Source organism: Monodelphis domestica, chromosome 5 (genome assembly GCF_027887165.1).
Source record: "Monodelphis domestica isolate mMonDom1 chromosome 5, mMonDom1.pri, whole genome shotgun sequence".
NCBI classification, from domain to species: domain Eukaryota; kingdom Metazoa; phylum Chordata; class Mammalia; order Didelphimorphia; family Didelphidae; genus Monodelphis; species Monodelphis domestica.
In genome coordinates, this window is record NC_077231.1 from 22,698,159 (window position 1) to 22,717,783 (window position 19,625).

Sequence of the window (19,625 nt, forward strand, 5' to 3'; positions counted from 1 at the left end):
TTGATGAGTTACCACCAGTCTCATAGTGGGTTAGGGTATGCTATCCACTGTGCATGGTGCTGAGGAAGATACAAAGACAAATAAGAGGGAGTTTACATGCCTTATGGAGCTTATATTCTTATAGAAAATAAATTAGATATGATAAAAGTATGAAACATGAAATATTTTAGATAGATGAGTTGTGAACATCTAGATGAACTATAATACTTTTTTGGATATACAGTCTGTGATAAATGATTAATATTTTAAGTTATAGTACACTTAAAAAGTTTATTTTCATGACCCCATTATCCTCACTTCAATCCTATGAGATAGATAGTACTGAATATTATTAGCTGCACCACATTCAAGATAAGGAAACTAAGACTGAGGTCATTTCCTCATGGCCAATATCTATTTAAGGGAAAGAGCCAGAATTAGAAAATAGATTTTCAAACTTCAAAAAAAAAAAGCAGGGGCTCTTTCTACTTCAGTACTTTGATTATTTATAATACCATGAGTCTTCTAGATAGATAGATAGATAGATAGATAGATAGATAGATAGATAGATAGATCTATGTGACAGGTATTATGCTTTTGAGTTTGACCTCCACTGATAGGCATAATTTCAGTAGGTAGATATTGGCAAAGGAAAAATTAAAAGAAACAATATGAGAAAAGCCATAAAGGCAAGAATGTTTAGGAAAAGAAAAGTAGCATTAATACATCTTCAATGTAAGGTTGTGTGAAGAGACACAGTACGAAATAAGGCCAGAGAGGTAGGCTGAAGCTAGACTGTAAGTTCTGAAAGTAGTCTGTGCAGATTCTATGTGATAGATAATAGGGAGACATTGAAAGGTTGTTTGGTGGGTTGTTTTTGCTTTTCTTTTTTTTTTAAGCTGGAAAGTTATGTGAAATGAGAGTGGTGAAATGATTTTTTTTAAACAATGATTTTTAAAAAGACATACTGGCTTCAAATAAAAGCAACACAATATAAAAAAGCAGGTAAACACAGGAAGCTGAAGCAGCAAGGCATCCTGAGGGGTAGAAAAAGGTTTCATGTGCCTGGCATGTCAACCCTCTGCTATTTCAACTATCATGTCCCCTCAGATGTTGATGGAAGCAGTCCAGGATCCTAAACTCAAAAGTCTTAATAATATCAGTTCCTCCCACCCCAAAACCTCCATATATGCTATCTCTTCCAACTGGAAGGTGATATTTTTCCAATTTTCTACTTTTTTATCTCCAGTTTTGGCACAATGCTTTGACCATGGCAAACATTTGATTTTTTTTTTGCATTCATATGAACTCATTTTTTAAATTTGCTCATTGGCACACTAATGGAAGAACAGAGTTAGAAGAACCATAAATAATTCTCAGGGTGAAAGCAATGAGTTCAATTTTGGACATGTTGAATTTGAAGTATCAACTAAACATCTAGATAAAACTCTATAATAAATAAGTAGAAGTGGATAGCTGTAGCCTATAAAGAGGAGTTAAAGATATAAATTTAGGGTCATTTCAGCAGAGGTGATATTTTACATCCTAGATTGTATGAGAAGAATGAGATTGCCAAAACAGAAATTATATAAAGAGGGGAAAGAAGACCTAAGAATACCTACATTAAGAGCCTGAAGAAGAAAACAAAGCCATTAAGACAGATAGGAAAAAAAAAAGTACTTTGGAAAGGAAGAATATAATCAAAGAAGGCAATATCATAGAGTATATAGAAGGAATATTTTTTAAAGTGAGGGAAAGCAAGTTGTAAACCTCAAAATTCCTTAGACTTATAAATGTTGGAACTTTCACCATTGGGATATTTCATACTTGGAAAATTTCTTACTGATAGTCTATTGGAATGGGAATCCCATTGGCATGAGAGGTTCCTTCTCTTCCCTTCTTAAGATTACTTTAGGACAGAAACCCTTTGCTGAACAATGGAAAGGACTTTGACCTATGCTTAAGCATAGAACAGGAATTTCTTTGAGTCTTGATTGATTTTAGAATTGATACAATGGAGATACTCCACCCTATTCAGTCCTAATAGGATTGAGTAAGGGCTGCAGCCTAGATCAAAATTTAATTATTCCAATCTCTACCATACTCAAGTTAACAGGATTTAGAAAGGGCTGTAGCAAAGGAGTAAAGATTTAATCATTTGAAAAATATGACCTTCAACAGACATGTGCAAAAGCCAGAAACCTCTGGGCGGTCCTGGGTTAAGCGAGAGCCTCCATTGACAGGGAAATTGATGAAGAGTGATTGGTAGATGTGAGGACTGAGGGGAGGCAACTTGGAGGGTTTCCTTAAAGATAGGAGGGTCTGGAGACTCGAGGAGGTTGAGGAGGTTTGGTCGGTGTGGTTCCTGGGCTGGGAGAAGGCTTGCTCTGAAGGAAGCTGAAGGTGGGGGCCTCTGAGACTGTTTCTCCATTTTGGACACGTGAGTAATAGGGACTGATCTCTTTTCTTTGCCCCAGCTATCTAAGGGCTTGGGCCTTTTGGCCCAGCCTAAACAGAAGGGGTATTTAAGCCCTATTCCCTTCTCTCCCTTTTTCTCTCTCTCTATCTCTAATTCCTTTCTTACTCCTATTGTAATTAAACTCCAAAAAAAGGCTGACGGCTGACTTGAGTTTTTCATTTAGGAATTACATAGCTGAATTCCTTGGCGACCTTAAATTAATATATATCAGTCTTTTAAAGTGATTCCCTTGTTACAAAGTATATATTTTTTAAATCACTTGTTTCATTAAAAAGTCGAATGAGATTTGATTAGATGAGGTCTAGGGTATATTTCAACTCAAAAATTCGGCAAAGCATCATCATGCTTCAGATCTTTAGGGTACTGAGGGGTGGACTAAGAGGTGGCTAGAATGCTGGTATTTTGAGATAGTTTTTACACAGTGTAATCAGTAATCCTAAAGTATTTAAATTCATAGTATTGTTGCCACTAGAGACAAAGCTATCATAATTGATGGAGAGAGCAAAGAATAACTTCAATTAGCTGCTAGAATAGAAAACTGGAAAGAATGTTGTTATTGTTCTCTTTTGTTATGGCTTGACCTCTCTATCCTGTTCAGGTTCAAAGTATGCCCAATACCAAAAGTCTTGATCTGTTTTGCTTCTTCCAATTTTGACCAGTTTGCACCTTCTTAGGAAACTAAGTGTGTGTGTGTGTGTGTGTGTGTGTGTGTGTGTGTGTGTGTGTGAGAGAGAGAGAGAGAGAGAGAGAGAGAGAGAGAGAGAGAGAGAGAGAGAGAGTGTGTAATTCCTGATTTGAATGTTTTTTAATGTACATCTTTCCCAGACAAGGAAAATCTTAGTAAAAATCCTGTTAGACAAATAGAAATGATGGAGGGATTAACTTCAACTAGACTTAAAACTCAAGTCTGAAAATGTTTTTTACTGGACCGTTAATGCGTCTAATTAATTGGATTACCCAACGCATATGTGACCAAATGTCCATTGAGATTTTAATGTGGCCTATAGGGAATGTAGATAAATTTTCTTGAATTCCCTTGACTTTCATCTGAATCCTTCGTCGTTTCTTATTATTCTTTTGACATGTACTTTAGACACATGAAAACTATTCAGTTATTTCATATATAACAAAAAGCTGAAAATAAGTCCAGTTTTATTGTCTCCCTCTCCATTCCAAATAGCATTACCTTCAGAAAAATATATTTAAACACAAGGAGTTCCTGCTACATCAAAGGTACAGGGTGAGTAATGACTTCAACAGGAATTAGGAAGAGTTTCTATGAAATTTATATCAAATGCCTTCAGTTTCAAGGAGGGGGAGAACAGGGAGGAAGCCTGGGAAAGAACTTAAGAACTCAATTTTTTTAAATGTAAAAAACTGGTTTTACATGTAATTTGGGGGGAAATATATATCCCTCATCCACAGCCACAAAAGAGCTCCTAAGGAAATATTCAACCTATTCAAGGAGTGAAGAGCAGAGAGATGACACAAGTATAGACAATCAGAAAATGACTAAAAGAGGAAAAAATTTAAAAGGAAAAAGACTAAAAAATGCAGAAAAACTAGAAAGAAAAGACTATTAACAACTGTGAAATGTGTTATTAAAATACAAAGGTTTTAAGGATGGGACCAGCAAATGATTGTTCAGAAATATGCATTTACTATCTATAGACAGTTTAGTTCAGAATAGTAGAAAGGCTCCCTTCCCTAAAAGATAGCTGCCAAATGACAAGAAATTTTGGCCATATTAACTAATGAAAATAGTAAGGCATTGAAGGGTTGGAATCTGCGTCATTTAGGGAATATCTACTGAATGAAATCACACATATTTTTAAGTTATTCTAGTATATATTTTGTATTACCTTCTTTTTTACTGTTAATTCATGATCTAGAAATCTGTATCATATCTATCTATCATTTATGTAGATTAGATAGAGAGATCTTATCTCTCTGAGATGATAGAGTCTACATTTGCAAGAAGATATGCCTAAAACTTGTCTTTATCCACAGCATCTAGTGGAACTTAATATTCATAACAAGGATTAAAATAATATTTTATTTAAATTGAATTTTTTCAGGAGTGGCCTGGGTCACCTTTCACTTGTTAACTATAAGGAGAGTAATTATTATGAGTCTGTCTACGGCTGCTACTTAATGTGTCTGTCCACAGCTGATATTAAATCCCAGTGTGAACTAAAATAATTCCAATCTCATAAAATTCCCAGAGGCATATTATTAAATTTTGTCAGCTAAATAGCTGTTTACATCTATATGCTTATGCAGCAACAATTTTTATCAATGAGTTTTATCACAAATTTTGTTCTTAACTGTGAGGTTCATATCATCATATTCTGTCAATCATTTATCTAGTATGTGCACCAGTGGAGTTCTAGACTGTATTGTAACTCAAAGCAAGTAATGTTTCACAACTGAAAATGTACCTGCCCCAAGATAACCCTTGAAAGACAAACCTATGATACAGGCAGGGGAGAAAAGTCAGAAAAAAAGATCATCAATGGTCCTAGAGTCTATAACAAAACTTGGAGATCTAGTACAACTCACTGATTTATAGAAAATGAAATGGATGCCTAAAGATATAAAATTATTTCAACAAGGTCACACAGATCAGAAATAAAGTAGAGAGAAGACAGAAGACAAGGAAAAGGGAGGAGAAAGGAAGGAGATAGAGAAGAGAAAAGGGCAGGAGAAGAGAAAAAAAAGCCAATGTGGGTCAAGCAGAGAGAAAAGAGAGAGCAGTTCAGTAGCAACAAAAATTAAGGCTAATGCTATAAACCTGCTCATTGAAATGGTCATATTTAATTCCCAAATATATCACTAATTTAATAATAATAATTTCTAATATTTACATAGCACATACTATGTGCCAGGCACTACACTAAGTACTTGACAACCATTATCTCATTTGATTTTCACAATTCTAAGAGGTAGGTGCCATCATTATTCCCATTTTATAAATGAGGAAACTGAGGCAAATGGTGATTTGAATTGCTCAAGATCACATAGCTACTAAGTGTCTGAGTCTGAATTAAAATTCAGGTCTCCCTGATTTTAGACCCAATGCTCTGGTTCAAAGTGACCCCGACAGCAGAGTTGTCTGATTTTTACCAGAAGCACAACTTTGTTAAAGATTTCAGTGTTTTGTACATATTCAATAGTATCCTCACACATGCCCTTATTTCAAGTACCTTCTAAGTATTGCATTTCCCAAATGCCATCTCTCCCTCTCTGATCTCTGCTGAAATCCTCACTCACACTGCACCTTTGATGCAGCATAGAGATACTTGCTCCCACACTCCTACCAGCATCCAAACAAGCCAGTAGAAGAAAAGACCTTTTGTGTGTCTAGCTTCCTAAGTTACAGAGGCCACCAAGTTTCACAGATAATTCTTTTCTCCTGGCCTCTTGATTAAGAAAGACTTCCCAGAGTTGCTTTTGTAATCTAACGGAGAATTTTTGATGTACATAAACAGAGAATTCTTCTTGTGTTTGGTCTTTTTTGAAGTTCAGATACTCTTTATTTTTTGCCAAGGGAGAAAATCTTTTTGCCAAGATACTCTTACAGGCCAGGGGAGATCTGTTGACATAGAAATGCTACTAGTATGCTTTCAAAAATATTATTTATTCATACATGTACATATAAACAAAGACATACATGCATGAATATTTAATAGTTAAAATTTAATGTTACTTTATAATATAGTAAATATATTTATAGAATAATTTTTTACTTTATACTATATTAAACAGAATATTTAATTCATGGTATATTAACTATATTAAATGTATAGCATATTCAATATAATATTTAATTTAAATATAATATTTTTGTCCGGCAAGGAATTAAATTTGCAGATATAGAAACATATTTAATTCTTTGGCAGACAAAATACTAGAATCTACATAAAAGTTAAAGATAATTTAATTAGTTGGTTACTTTATCATTCATCATAATATAATTGAAATATTAAATCGGAGCTTTGTCATACTTCAACACTAAAGGAAAACAGGCCTGGAGGAAAGTTGGAAAGGTTTCTTCCTTAAATCAACAAGAATTTCAAGTTAACTAATACTTACTAATTATCTGTGATGTGCAATTGATATGCAAGACACTAAATCATATGCTAAACTAGAATTGTTTATATGAATGATGCTTTTCCTTTTATCAATAAAGCACATTAAATACATAATATTACTTGAAACAACCCAACTGTCAAGTAGGCCAGGTAAGCATTATTATGCACATTCTACAGATGAGGAAAATAGAGGTCAGAATGGTTAAATGACTGACCCCAGGTCATGCAGATACAAAGTCTATGAGCTGGAATCTGAATCCAGGTATTATGGCAAATCTAGAAACCTTTCTTCTACAATGTGGTGTCTCTCAACTCAAATTTTCATCATATTAAAAGAAAATAGTCATTTTCTCCTTTTCATAAAGAATGTTTCTCCTTTGGAAGTGATTTCTCCTCAAGCATGATGAAATTATACTTTATTGAGTCTTTTTTGTTTCCATAAAGAGGACATAGTGCTAAATTTTTATTGCATAATCAATTTCAGATTGCACAATTATTTCAATACAACTCAAAACATTTTTTGCCAATAATAATGTCTCTCCCTTATGAGAAAAAACATTATCCACATTCAAAGGAAGAACTGTGGGAGTAGAAACACAGAAGAAAAACAACTGCTTGATCACATGGGTCGAGGGGTATGATTGAGGATGTAGACTCTAAATGAACATCCTAGTGCAAATATTAAAAATATGGAAATAGGTCTTGATCAATGACACATGTAAAATCCAGTGGAATTGCATGCCAAATATGGGAAGGGGGTCGGGAGAGGGGAGGGAAAGAACATGAGTCTTGTAACCATGGAAAAATATTCTAAATCCTCTAATTAAATAAAATTTTCAAAAAAAAAATCTCTCCCTGAAAGGTTTCTAGTATCCTAAAATGTTTCAAAATGACTTCTTTAAAAGGTTCAATTCAGTTCAATAAATATTACAAATATAATATAATATAAATAAATATAATAAATAATGCTTACTGGGTGCCAGGCACTGGGCTAAGCATTAGGGATACAAGAAGAAAAAGAAAGACAGTCTTTCTGGAGCTTAAAATCTAAAAGAAAATATTCTATTTTCACAGTCTACGTTTTAGAAAAGTTGTAAAACTAGTGCATTCCTTGCTCAGCCTCTATCTTTACCCTACTTTAACACATCAATGTTATGAAAACTCTCTCCACCAATTTAGAACGCTGCCTGTCTATAATCTTTTTAAAAACACTTACTTTCCTTGTCAAATGGGGTTCAGTGACTTGCCCAGGGACACACAACTAGGAAGTATCTGAGGTCAGATTTGAACCCAGATCCTTTTAACACCAAGCCTGGCACTCTATATTCACTGTGCCACCTGGCTGCCCCTGCTTGTATATAATTAATTATTAAGGAGTGATTTAAGGCTTAAAGGAGTAAAAAGATTTCTGTGTGATCATACAGCTAATATGACAGAAGGAAAACATGAAATAAGACCTTCCTAACTTTGAGTTCATGTCTATTTACAATACCAAGTTGCTAGGACAGAATCTATTAGCTTATATTAATAGCAACATATTATGTGTATATAGGGCAGCTATCTCCACAGAGTATGGTGGACAGATCCAGGTCTGGAATCTGGAAGAACTGAATTCAAATCAGACCTTGGACACTCACTAGCTGTGTGACCCTGGGCAAGTCACTTAACCCTATTTGCCTCCTTTTCCTCATCTGTAATATGAGCTGAAGAGGAAAATGGCAAACCAGTTCAGTATCTTAGACAAGAAAACAAAAAGGGTCATGAAGTATCAGACATGATTGAACAACAACATATGTATATGGAGATATATTAGTTATCATCAGGGTTCTGTACCCAGAGTAGAAATTGGTTGTGAAAAATTGTATTCCACTGTGCCATGAAGCTACAAAAAAAAAATCTCTAAAAGAAAATAACTTGCAATCTATCAACATTTTTCAAATATACATTAAAAAAAAACAAATGTTTTATTTATATGCACACTCAAAATCTGACCTTTATTTTCCATGCAAAGGGACTTTTTTACTGACTGAAATTTCCAGAATGGAATTTCTGTTTTAAAGCATTGCAACATATACACATTTTGTTTGGAGGCTCTTGAACTTACTGCACAAAAATATTGGCCAAAATTTTCCCCGACCAGCTGCCCGTAGCTGCCACTCATATATCCTGCAAGGCTTCCAGGAACTTTTTGGGGGATTTCAGTGATTGCCCAGTGGAAACATTTGCGAAAGAATTTTTGGAATTAAGTCAGACCAGTCGTTTTCAAAAATGTTTGCATGGCTGATCCTTTCCAATAACAAGCATTGCATAGCCTCTTCCTCACCCTACCAAAACCCATACTAATCTCATCTCTGTTCCATCATTGTCAAGTTAACCTGAATTGATCTATGATTGATTTCTTTTTATCCTATTATAAATAGTTTAATTAAATATTTATTAATAGTTTTAGTTAAATAATTAATAAATAATTTATAATGTTTAGATACTATATTATATATTTATAATTATTTATTATAAATAAATAATTGATAATAAATAACTTAATAGTTAAAATAATCATTTATTTTCCAAATATTGTTTTAAAATGAATCACTTCATTATATTGCAAAGATAACTCTGATTTCTTGAAAGGCAGCTGGATGGTACAGAGGTTAAAGTTCTGGGTTTGAAGTCTGGAAAACCCAAGTCCAAATCTGGCCTCATTTTTTTACCAGCTGTGTGACCCTAGGTAAGTCACTTAACAGTGCCAGTTTGAGTTTCCTCCTCTTTAAAATAAAGATACTAATTGTACCAACCTACCCAGTGATTATAAGGATCAAATTAATATCTATCAAGTACTTAGTAAACCTTAAAGGCACTATACAAATGTGAGCTGCTGCTGCTGTTGCTTCTGTTGTTGTTTTGAAGGTTAATGATCCAAAGGAGCTCAAGCACTATGGGGTCTTACTGAGAATATGTCAATTGTTCATAGATGGGATCATTCTAACTAAACTGGCAGAGGTGCCTTACTAGACTTACTACACTTGTAGAGCATCTGCAAGATGATGGAGGGTTTGGCAAATCCGAGGCATCTAAACTCTGTTTGGAGGGGGGTGAAATGTAGTTTAAAAAAAAAAAAGCACTGGTGGCACCAATGAAATTACAGATCCTTGATGTGTTCAAGCAAGTGCTTGTGGCAAACTAAATTAGGCAGCCTGAATGACAGTAATCATTAGACTCGTCACTCCTTATTATGATGGAGCAGAACTGTGGTCATTTATTTAAGACTGAAACTCGGTAGTTATTCATGGGGATTACACAGGTTCCTGAGCATAAGGAAAATTCAGTTACTGCAAAAACACTTAAGGCTATAGGATTTTGCTAGCACACACATTGCTACTACATGTGCTGGCTTGATCTAGTCCAATGCAGATGCCTACCTTGTGGATGGATGGCCAGTGAGAAAATTACAATTTCAAAAGTACTTAAGTTTGTTTCAAAAGTCAAACTGGTCAAGAAATAGTGGTTCTCTGTCAAACTTCCCTTGTACTTACTAGGCATTTATTTAATCAAGCAGCACACAAGAAATACAGTTCTTGCTTGTGTGCCAAACAATGTTTGCTCCCAAAGCCCAAGGTGGAGAAGACCTTCAGAGGAGCTTCCTAGACTCTGCCCTGAGGCCAAGCTTTCACTCAATTTCAGATGTTCTCAGAGGCTTCTGGCTCCAACTCAGCACATCTTGGAAAGGGAAGGGCAATCATGCAGTGAGCTGCTGACACACTTAAAGTGAGGGTGAGAGGGGAAAGAATTGTCTCCCTGAGATTTAGAGGTTACAGCAGCTCAGGATTTGCATTAAAAGGTCAAGCAGTACAGAAAAGATAAATAGAAAGTACCTTTTTTCTGGCTTCCCGGAACATGTTCCCCTGAGACACAGAAAACAGAAAATTATCTATGTTTTTGCTTTATTAACTCCTAATTTATTTATTAAATCCTAAGGGTCTCTCCTTATTTGTAATATTAATATTTGTAAATGTCCAGGTCTTAGCTACTGCAGCAGCTGTTGGGGTCCACCTCAATGGGCTTTTCTCCTCCTCCCCAGGCCCCTGACTAACCCTCCAGCCCTCTGGAGCTCACCATTCTGTGCCCTCGTTCTTCCCTAAACTTTATTTACAAGGGAGGTGAAATGTACTTAAAAAAAAAAAGTACTGGATTAGTCATCTGAAAACCTTGTTTGAAATAGCAGTTTCCTTGTTTACTAACTTTTTATGTGACCATAACAACACTCAGAATCAGGTTCTTTATCTTTAAAATGGAAATGATAATACTTATGCTATGTACTTATTAGGCATAAATTTATAAAGCATTTCATAATTCTTAGAATGCTTTGAAATATAAATGATTACTACCTCTTCTCATTTCCTACAGCGACTTTTAGGATAAGTATAACTTTGTAATCATGGAGAAATGGGCTGAAACTTTGATAGCATAAGAGGTAGGATCATATAGTAGATATAAACTTGAATTCGAAATCAGAAAATCTCATTGGACTATTGTTTTATCCATCAGTGACTAATGGAGAACTAGTCACTTGGGCTCTGTCAAGTTCCCTCCTCTGTAAAATGAATATAATATTTGCCTCCTTTTTCCTCCGAAGGTGTTTTATTTCTGTTTTTATTTGGGATTAGGGTGACCATAATGACTTTAATTTCTATATTTCAGTTCCAGCTTTACAATAAATGGGACATTTTGTAGTCATATCAAACTCATCTAAATCCCCAGGGTCCTATTTGGCCTAATAAAAGTAGGGGCAGTGTTTTACCTAATACCACGTTTGTGGAATCGATTCTGCAAGGCAGATACATAATTTCAGATTATTCCCTCATGAAAAGCTACCAGTTTGAGTGGTCCTTTCTCAGATTAGGCTGCTGAGGGACTTTACAGAATCCCCTTTCCAGAAGCCATTTTGAGTTAAGATGGCTGGGTAGAATCCTATCTTAGAGGCAGAGGACTGGACTAATTGGCTAATTGAACTAATTCGGTGTGGTGTTCTCATTCCTACCCTAAATTTGCCTCCATGCCTGAGTCCTCAATGACACAGCAGATCCAGCCCAACATGCCTTTTACAAGTTTGCTGCTGTCTGAACTCGGAGGTTGGGCTGTTAGCCACAAGGTTCCCCGCTTTAACTGCGGGGAAAAGGGCATCCAGTGTCCTGCTTTCCCTCTTTCCCAACCTTCTGCTCTCATGTCCTCATCATCCTTCTCTTCCAACTCCCGTGGGCTGCCTCCGATTGGCCAGCCCGAGGGAGGGGTCCATGAGATAATAACTTACAGCTAAATTCCCGCCCTCGGCCTAGCCTAGCCCTGCCTCTAGAGCCAGAAGGGGCAGGCAGATAGTGCATGAAGGAAGGCGGGAGAGGCGGGAGAAAGAACAGCCTTCCAGAAAGCTTTCCTCATTTGCCCTCTCTTCTGTTCTCTCCCCCCAGTCCCCGCTTTGGAGCAATTACAAAATCCTCCAACCAGCCATAACGGGAAAAGGCGGCCACCAAAATGACTCGGCGTCCTTGTGCGCTGGCCACCCAGGGCCAGGGCAACCACCCCCTTTGGCGGAGCAAAGACGAGACAGACTTAGGGGGAAAGGGGCGGAGGCAATGGGCCTCGCGACAGTCGCCTGAGATGAGAACACTCGCACGTGAGAGGCACAGCCACCTGGCCGGGGAGACTCGGGGGCCCACAGCTGGCCCCAGAGGAAAGCGTGGTCCTAGCTGGGAGGAGTCGGCTGGCGGGAGGCAGCCCTTCCCCGCCTTAGCTACTGCGGCAGCTGCTGGGGTCCATCTCAGTACGCTTTTCCCCTCCTCCCTGGGCCCCTGACTAGCTGTCCAGCCCATTGGTTGAGCCTCCTTCATCCAGGCACACACCTTCTACCCACCTACCCCTATTCCCCCTTCCCAGTCTCCAGTAGAGGCTGAGAGATGGGACAATCCGAGACAGTCTCATTCTCAGCAGCTCTCCTCGCCCCAATCCACGGAGTCCCTCCAGAAAACGAAAACACCCCCTCCGCCACAAGAACCCCTCCACCCCCGCCCCCGCGCGCAACTGCACCGGCGCCATCCTCCTGAGCAGCCTGCCTACGTCCGGATTTCAGGGGCATGATGCTTGTGAGATGTAAGCACTGGATACACAACGTCCAGCGGCCAGAGGCGACAGGCAGCCAAGGTGGCGAGTCCCATCGCCCAGGGGCAATGGAATCTCCCGGGCACAATACCCCCGGCACCACCAGCAGCCCCTCCGCCAAGTTGCGATCCCGGGCCCTGTCCTACACCAACCACGCGCTCACAGGAGCACACCCAAGCCTAAGACTGACAGTAGCTGTTGTGTGCGACGCCCCCTCTCCCCTCCTCCTATAAACAAGCGCGCCAGTTTAAACAAAGCTCTGGCGGAGACCCCTTAGCTTGAGTGTGAGTGTGCCCAACACAGAGCGCGCACACACACACACACACACACACACAGAGTTCTGGGGGCAGCTCCAGCTTTTGTCTATATATGGATTTCCCTCCCAGCGCTCCAGTCGCATGTATATCACATCTTGCACACAGTGGGCATTCTTAGTACACACGCGCTCGGCTACCCTTCTCCTTAAGGGCATCTGCGAGCACAGCGGTCTGGTCTCCTTCCTCCTCCGCCTCCTCCACCTCCCTGTTCCACCCAGTGTGTACTTACTTTACCTGGTCTCTAGCTCTGGGTGAGTGGGTGGGCGCTCGGCTCTGTGCGTGACCCCCCCCGCCGCAGCCGGTTCTTTTCGCTGTCACAGGGTGAATGGATTTATTTATTTATTTATTTCCCTTGACGTGTCCTCGCCAGCCGCAGCCAAAGTAGGAGGAGGAGGCGAAGGCTGGGAGGGGAGGTGACGGACTGATGAATGCCCTTGTGTATGCCTCCTGGCGGGTTTCTGAGTGTGTGTGTGTGTGTGTGTGTGTGTGTGTGTGAGTGTGTGAGCGCGTGTATAAGGGAGGGGAAAGGAGGAAGGACAGGCGGGAGGGAGGTAGAAAGAGAAAATGAGGAAGGAAGGAAGAGAAGCTTCATGGGCCAGTCGGGCTACGGTGTAAAAGCTTCCTACCAGTACTCCAAACCTGCCCCGACTTACTGAGCATGCCCAGCTGCACAGTCGTACAGACTTTCCATAGACTAAGGGCATTCACTTCGCTTTTTCCGGATTTCAGTGATGACCTGAGAGGGAGTCCTGAAGACTTCCCAGGACAGGTAGAGAGGTTTGTAGAACAACCTTAGTTCTGACCTGCTTGGTCGGTAATGTGGGAGACAGGTGTATTGTGGCACCACCTAGACATCCAGGTGAATAAGGCATGGCCATTAAAATCACCAAAATATGCAGTCCGAATGGGAAGGAAGCTGGAAGAGAAAAAACCTGGGACCCTGAGTGGACAAATCATTCCCCTTTGCCTGCTGAGAGAATTACTGGTTATTTAAGGCACTAGCCATATCATTTTGGTGGAGGATAATGGAGGAAAATAAAATATGGAAATATATGGAAGAAAGTGGTTTGTAAATGTTTCCTTTCATGTCATTTTGAGGTCACCAAATGATAGGACCCATACAAAAACCTTATTATTTTTTTTTGAGTGAGGATTCCATGCCTGCGATTTAATTAGTGTGTATGTAATTTCTCATATAAAAATTTCCTCTCTTGAGTGAGAACAGCACTAATCTATAATTTTTAGTTTTAGAGCTATCCAGGAGCACTGAGGAATTGTGACTTGCAATCAGCCAATATGTGTCAGAGGTAAGACATGATCTGATAGCTCCTTTAGAAAAGTAAGAAACTTAGATAGCTGGAAAAATGAATAATTATGAGGATAATAAAAAAGCTATATTTTTGTTTTATTTCTCAAAGCAGTTCCCTCACCCTTTCCACTCCAACTCTTTTTTTCCCCCCATGAAACGACTTTTTATATCATTTCTCCTTAATGAAGGAAAGTTTCTTTTAGGAGGACAAATATACCTCTTTGCAACTAAGACAGTCAGCTTCTCCTGCATATAATATAGAATTGATTCTTAAACTTGTTCAGAATACAAGATATGGGACTTGAATTAAGGATGAAGCTTTCCTGTCAATTCCATTCAAAGAATGAGGACCTTTGAAAACTACTTAACAACTGCTTAGTATGAACTTAAAACTTTGAATTAGCTTTGTTTCTGGTTTGTTTACAAGAATTCAAAAAATATCCTCTCTGAGAAAGAATACTTTAGAAAAGAAAATTAGGTAAGTAAACTAGATTTGGGGAAACAAAATACAAAAAACAAATAGGAAATACTGACTTTTTAAACAATATCTTACATGTAATCATTATCCATAGTCCAGGACTTTCTGTATAGGTGGGCTGAAGGGCAGCAACAGCTGATTTCCATGGAACTACTGTCCAAGAACACTGTATTTTCTTAGAAAACAAGATTAGAATGTCAGACTATAGTTAGTAAACATTCAGCACAGTAACTCACAGAAAAGCTTGTAAGCTCAGCTTTATATATGTGAGTGTATGTATGTATTTACACATATGGATATGCCTATACATATATGCATTTATATATACATACATATATCGATCCATAAAATAGCTAACACTTATATAGTGCTTAGACTATGTAGCAAGTACTGTGCTAGTATCTTTGCAGTTACTATTTTATTTGGTCCTCACAAAAATCCTGGGAGGTAGGTATTAACTTCATCTTACAGATAAGAAAACTGAGGCAGAGGTTAAGTGACTTGTCTAAAATCACATAATCTAAAATCTAAAATCACAAACAAAAGTGTCTGAGATTGAATTTGAACTCAGTTCTTGACTTCATGCTCTATATCCATTGTGCCACCCAGCTGCCTACTTATGACATGCATATACATATGCACATGTAGATGTATTCATATTTACATCTCATATACTTATATCTATCTATATATACATATGTAGATGAAGAATTATTCAACTTTTTCTCTATTTAGCTCATTTCCTTCATTTATTTTCTATTTTTCTACCTCTTTTTTGTTCTCCTATATATCTCTTTTTAAAACTCACCCCCCACCCATCCTCTATTTTTTAGTCACTCCCTCTTAAGTATCCATAATTCTTTACCTATTAGAGGCATCTCTTGACATCATAGATAAAGCACTGGACCTGGGGCCAGAAAAACTGGGTTTAAATCTGATCTCAGACCCCTACTAGGTATGTGATTCTGTGCAAGTCATTTAATTTCCATTTGCCTTAGTTTGCTCAACTGTAAAATGGGATAATAATAGCGCCTTCCTCAACAAGGTTGCTATGAGGATCAAATGAGATAATGTTTGTAAAAAGCCCTTAGAGGCACTATGTAAATACAGATCCCTTACCCTATTGAACTTTGAAAAATTACTCCTCACATATGGTCAGCCTTTAGCTACAATTTTAATATTGCTGTCCCAGGATTATTAAGCCTTATTCTCTTCTATCTACAATTGGCCTAAAATTAATGATGGAATACTCTTTTGGAAATTCCTCTATTGCTATGACTTGTTATGAATGAAATTAGTAAGAAGCTGAGGAAGCAAAATCTGATCATACAAATATATTAACAAGATTAGCAATGGAAAAACAAAAAGAGTTCAGGGCCCTTTGGTAGGCACAAGGGCATTGAATAAAAATCATTAAAGCTTTCTTATACTCAAACTATTTGACTCTTGAATCACTTTTTCAATGCCAATTGCACAAAGTTTATGGTATATTCAGAATTAGTACTTTGAACCATAACCCTAATCTTTGCTTTTTGTGCCAAATTAATTTAAGTAGTTTCTAGTGGCTATAAATTAGGGAATTTAAAATTACAACAGGAAATGAATGTCCTATGGCCATGAGCATTATAAATTATAATCTCATGTTTCTGTTGATGTAATTTGATTTTTCCCTTAAGGAAACAGTCTGATTCTGTTGTTTACTCAAAATTTACTAGTACATTGAGTGATATGAAAAGATGTCACTGCTGGACCATATCCTAAGATAATATTTTATAAGAATACAGATATATTTATGGATATATTTATGAATATTCATATATATGCATATTCATATATGTGTCCTTGGGCCTGGCCCTGAAGAGAAGTTCATTTATGAACTTCACTTCACTTATATAAACTGAAGGTACTTTGTAAGCACAGCAAGCCAAGTATCTAAATCAGTATAACCAATAATCAATTCATTGCCCCTTATTTTTACATTATAGAATCCCATGTTAATTATTATTAAGTTAAACAAGAAGATAAGATAAATTAAACTCCAAAATATTAATAATTTAGTTCTTATATTATTGTCTTCTTTTCATTATAATTTTGTAGAACTAGAGCATTAATGTAGATTTATGCTATGTTGTTCCTGGATTAAATAAACCTGGTCTAAGCACTCATATAACTTAAAAAACTATAATGATAATAATAATAGTATTATTAATAATATTTTGCATATCATATTATATAGTTTTCAAACCAATTTCATATACTTTGTCTAATTTGACCCTCACAGCAATCCTAAAATAGTCCAGGCAATGACAATTCTTCCTTTTTAACAGATGAGTTAACTGAATACCAGCAAGATCTAGTGATTTTCTTTAGATCACACAGTAGTTATCTGGCCAAGCTGATCTTAAACCCCAGGTCTTCTTACTATATCATATAGCCTTTCTACCAAAAACATCACACTTTCAAATTTGTATTTATCAAGATGAAGTGCTAATCACTGAGCAAGAGAGAAATTCTAGTTGAAATGGAAGGTCAAGGTTCAAGGTGTTGAATCATGTCAGTGTCATTCACCAATGAAGAATAATATATAGGAAGAATGGTATGCTTATTTTATTTTGGGGAAACACCACTCACCTCAAAAACTGTATCAATTCTAGTTCTGAGACCTAAAACCAAGAAAGCATTAATGGTACTCTACAAGTATAAAAATAAGAATAAAATAAAATATTTTTCAGAGATTGTATAACATCTAAATGATATTTGATTGAAAAGGTCTTTTGCACATTAGAATGAGAGAAAACTTACATGCAGCCCAATATTTTCACCTAAGATTCTCTGACTGAATTCTGGCATGTTGGAGCAGCATTGGCAAGTAGAGGACTGACAGTACAAAGAGATAAAAAAGAAGCTAAATGTTCTGTAGTTGACTTTAGGAGGCTGAATCAGACTATGAACCAAGTTGAGTCAAGTAGGGTTTTTATCCTCCCTCATATGACTGTGAGACATGGAATTGAAGTAGTCATCACTTTCAATTAAAATAAATTATTTATAATGAACATTATTTTTTCCAAAATTTTAATTCCAGAATTCCTCTTTCCTATGATCTAGCCCACCCACTGAGAAGATAAGCAATGTGATATCAATTATACATGTGAAATCCTATAAAATATATTTCCAAATGAGCCATATAAAAAAAATAAAGTGAGACAATTCTGCTTCAGTTTTCATTTATTATTCACCAGTTATGTCTCAGGAGATGGATAACATTTTTTCATCAAGAGTCTTAAGACTTCTCTTATTCAGATCAGAGGGTCCAAGTCATTCATGTAATAATTATTACAACATTGCTGTTACTGTGCACAATAATCTCCAAGTTTTTCTTACTTGATTTTGCATCAGTTCATATAGATCTTGGCAGGTTTTTGTAAAACTACCTCTCTCCTTATTGAAGCACAGTAAAACTCCATCACAATTATATGCCATGACTGGTTCAGCCATTCCTCAGTTGATAAGAATTCCCTCAATTTCCAATTATCTTCCCACACAAAAAGAGCTCTTATGAAGTCTTTGTACATAGATATCTTTTTCCTTTTTCTTTGATCTCTTTGTGGTTAAAAACTAGTAGTGGTATTGCTGGGTCAAAGGGTATACACAGTTTTGCATTTTCTTCCAGAGTAGTTGGACCACTCTAGCAATTGTTCTTTAATGTACCCATTTTTTTCCTCATCATCTCTTAGCATTTGCCATTTCTGATCATTGTGAAATGGAACATCAGAGTTTTGGGTTTTTTTTGCTGTTTTCTAATTAATAGAGCCTTAGAGCATTTTTATATAACTATAGAAAGTTTGTATTTCTTCTTCTGATAACTGCCTGTTCATATCCTTTTCCCATTTATCAATTGGGAAATGGCTCTTATTTTTAATAAATTTGACTCAATACCTTAAATGTTACAGAAATAAGGCCTTTATCAGAGAAATATGCTGTAACTTTGTTATAGTACTTGTCTATAATATCTTTTAGTACAATTTAGTTTTCCTGATTATCCCTTTCAATTAAGTTTATTTTTTTTGCTTTTGTTTTGACTGAGAGCTTGATTGTTACCCCCTACCGTTTTTACTACCTTTGACTCTGCTCCAAACCTTTATTTTAACTCATCATGTGCCTTCTTGTTTCAAGTGTATCTTTTATATATAACATGATGTTAGATTCTATTTTCTAATTCATTCTGCTTTTTTTCCCGTTTTATGTGTTAGCACATGTCATTCTCATTCGGTATTTTGATTACCAAGCTTCCCTCTGTCCTATTTTCTTCTTGGTATTCTCTTTTTATCCCATCCATTCTCAAAAACAGTTATACTTCTGACTATCGACTCCCTTAATTTGCTTTCCCCTTTATCACCCCTGTCCCCAAATCACTTATCCCCTTACCCTCCTATTTCTCATATTTTTCAAACCCAACTGAGTGTTAAATATATTCTTTCTTCTTTGAGCCAATTCTGATGAGTGAGGTACAAGTATTGCCCACCACACTTCATTCCCCCCTCTAAGAGGTCTTGCTTGAACACTATTTTATGTGAATAAAAATTTGTAATTCTGCCTCTCCCTTCCCCCTTCTCCCAGTGTATTCCTCTTTCTCATCTCTCTATATTTTATATTTTGGAGATCATCCCAATATAATTGACTCACACACTTGCCCTCTGTCTATGCAGACACCTTCGAACTACCTTAATACCGATAAACTTCTTAGAAGTTACATGTATTTCTTTCCCATATAAAGAATTTAGCTTTATTAAGTTCCTTAAGACTTTTCTTTCATGTTTAC

General features: G+C 37.0%; 1 protein-coding gene across 8 annotated transcripts in view; it reads right to left on the reverse strand.

Annotated features, from left to right (window-relative positions):
- Window positions 1–13,665, reverse strand: part of SLC16A7 (solute carrier family 16 member 7) — a 269,238-nt gene extending 255,573 nt beyond the window's left edge. For 2 of the 8 annotated variants that reach the window (XM_056797701.1, XM_056797700.1), the window contains exon 1: window positions 13,254–13,632. The gene's annotated coding sequence lies outside the window, so the exon portion shown is untranslated. Of the gene's footprint in view, window positions 1–13,248 lie in introns of all 8 variants that reach the window. The other 6 variants (XM_056797703.1, XM_056797699.1, XM_056797694.1 and 3 more) reach the window with 5 other exon arrangements.
- Between the last annotated feature and the right edge of the window lie 5,960 nt (window positions 13,666–19,625).